This window comes from Magnolia sinica, chromosome 15, assembly GCF_029962835.1.
Source record: "Magnolia sinica isolate HGM2019 chromosome 15, MsV1, whole genome shotgun sequence".
Taxonomy (NCBI): Eukaryota; Viridiplantae; Streptophyta; class Magnoliopsida; order Magnoliales; family Magnoliaceae; genus Magnolia; species Magnolia sinica.
Window position 1 is genome coordinate 56,385,142 of NC_080587.1, and position 2,992 is coordinate 56,388,133.

Sequence of the window (2,992 nt, forward strand, 5' to 3'; positions counted from 1 at the left end):
GGACTCCAATTTGGTAACTTCTTTCCAATTATCTCTTTCTTTCTAGATGTTTATTTCCTTTCATTCTTTTAGGTTTAGGTTTAGAATCTGAATTGAGGGCTACGAGTGTTTCATGCCCAAGTGAGCTCATGATAACACTTGACATCGCTTGACTAAAGGAGGATTGGTTGAGGGGTTGACTATCCATCGCAGGACTAGACACCGCTCAAAATCCCCTGAGTTAATTGAAGTGATGGCTGAAAACCAACCTCTTCTAACCTAACCTAGGGTGGAGGACATTCAGGATGAGAATGAGGTGCATCAAGCACCCCTGCCCCATACTCTACGAGATTATTTACAACCGATGGAGGTGAGCACACCCTCATGCATGGTTTTTCCTGAGAATGCAGGACACATGGATATCAAGCTAGGGGTAATCCAACTTCTTCTTAAATTTCATGGGCTTGAGTCAGAAAATCTATATTTACATCTGAAAGAGTTTGATGAGATCATAACTACCTTATACTTTCTTAACGTGTCTGATGACATGGTTAGGTTGAAACTCTTTCCCTTTTCTTTGAAAGAAAAAGCTAAGATGTGGTTACATTCACTATGTCCTTGATCTATTGGCAGATGAAATGACATGACAAGGGAGTTTATTAAGAAATTTTTCCCATACCATAAGACAAACACCCTTAGAAAGTCGATCATGAACTTCGCCCAAAGGGAAGATGAAATATTCTTCTAATGTTGGGAGCGGTTCAAGGAACTTGTCAGTTCTTGCCCACAACATGGTTTTGAAACGTGGCGCATCACGAACTTTTTCTATGATGGACTGACATCTCCCATGCGCCAATTAGTCAAGACAATGTGTAATGAGGAGTTTATGAATAAAGGTGTCGATGAGGTGTGGGACTACTTTGATAAGCTTGCTGAGAACACACAATCATGGGACATCTCCCCTAGATTGAGTACTACGTCTAGGCTGACTCATTCCAAGGAAAGGGGTGGAATGTATCTCCTGAAAGAGGATGATGATATTAATGTTAAAGTGGTTAATCTTACTAGAAAACTTGAGGCCATGGAATTAAAGAAGGATAAGGCTAAGGAAACGGTTTGCGGTATTTGTGCTTGCAACATTCACACTACTGAAAATTGCCTAACTATATCTGCCTTTTAAGAGGTATTGAATGAGCAATCTAATATCGTAAGCAATTACCAAAGAACTTTCAATGGGCCCACCTCCAACACATACAATCCTGGCTGGAGAAATCATCCAAACTTTAGTTGGAGGAATGGACAAACCGCTACACCTCAAGGTTTCCTAAATCAAATTCCAATTCAAGAGAAACCTCAAGAGGATTCGGTTCTAAAACACTTTCAGAAGCAAGAGCTTTTCAATTAGGGTATGCTACAAGCCTTTTAAGACCTTACAAAAGTGATACAAGGACTTAAGGCTGAAAATACGATTGGGAACAAGGGGAGCTTCCCAGCTCAACCTCTTCCCAATCCTAAATTGCAATATGAAGTTAGCGACCCAAGCTCTTCAATTCAAATGGAGCAAGCTAAATCCATCACCACTCTTAAGAGTGGGAATATCATTGACAAAACCATTCTAGTTAGGGTTGAAAGGCCTATGGACCCGGAAGTGGACAAAGAAGATAGATCTAGCCATGCCCCACCAGAGTTAGAATGGAAACTCAAAGGAAGCCGGTTGCTCCATTTCCTCAACGGTTGGTTGCAGAAAAATCTCTCTCTAACTCTCAGGATATTCTAGAGGTGTTGAAAAAAGTAAAGGTCAACATTCGTCTACTTGATGTCATGAAACAAATACCTTGGTATGCCAAATTCTTAAAAGATTTATGTACAACCAAAAGATGGCAGAATATTCAAAAGAAAATCTTCTTGACTGAGAAAGTGAGTGCCATTCTAAAGCAAGATGTACCGCAGAAATTCAAAGATCCTGGTAGCCCAACCATATCATGTGTAATCAGGGACTATCGAATTGAGCATGCACTTCTTCACTCAGGAGGGAGTGTCAATCTGATTCCCTACTCGGTATACAAATAGTTAGGCTTGGGTGAATTAAAACCTACCCTAACCACACTATAACTTGCTGATCGTTCTGCTCGTTTACCAAGAGGGATAATTGAGGATGTGTTGGTCTAAGTCGATAGATTTTACTATCCTATAGATTTTATCATCCTGGATACCAAACCCATCGGTATTATGAGCACTCAAATTCCCGTCATTCTTGGTCGCCCATTCCTTGCCACCTCAAGCGCAATTATCAATTGTAGGAATGGTGTCATGAGTATGTCTTTCACGAATATGACATTAGAAATGAATATCTTTTTCAACATAGATAAACGGCTAGAGGATGATGACGATTTCCACAACATTAATATGATTGATACTTTCGTGGAAGATAGGACACCCTTTACCTTATCCTCTGACCCTTTAGAGACGTGCATGGCCCACTCCTATGATTTTGATGATGACATGATTAGGGAGTTGTATGCCATGCTTGATGCTGTGTCGATACTTAAAGTTAACCGATGGAAGCCACAATTAGAAGAGTTGCCCCAAACTGATGAAGTGCCTCTACCGTCTAACCTCAAGCCAACAAAGCTTGACCTAAAACCTTTACCCTCTGATTTGAGATATACATATTTAGGTCAAGATGAGACATACCCAGTGGTGATTTCTGCCCACCTTGAGAAAGAACAAGAGAGTATGCTCATATCTACTCTCCGTAAGCATAAGGGAGCACTTGGATGGACGATTGCGGATCTCAAGGGAATTGACCCCTCGATTTGTACTCACCGCATTTATCTTGAGGATAATACGAAAACTGCTTGACAATCACAATTATTCCAATTTTGATTGTCGAGGCCGATTGTTGAGGCCGATTCTGATTCCGATTATTAAGGCCGATTGTCGAGGCTAATTATCGAGGCTGATTTCGATTGTTAAGGCTGATTCCAATTCCGATTGTCAATGCCGATTGTTG

General features: G+C 40.7%; 1 non-coding gene across 1 annotated transcript; it reads right to left on the reverse strand.

The window, feature by feature from the left end:
• Positions 1–670: 670 nt before the first annotated feature.
• On the reverse strand, positions 671–777 carry LOC131228350 (small nucleolar RNA R71). Its single transcript, XR_009162856.1, has one exon. It is a non-coding gene; the product is annotated as a small nucleolar RNA R71 (small nucleolar RNA).
• Between the last annotated feature and the right edge of the window lie 2,215 nt (positions 778–2,992).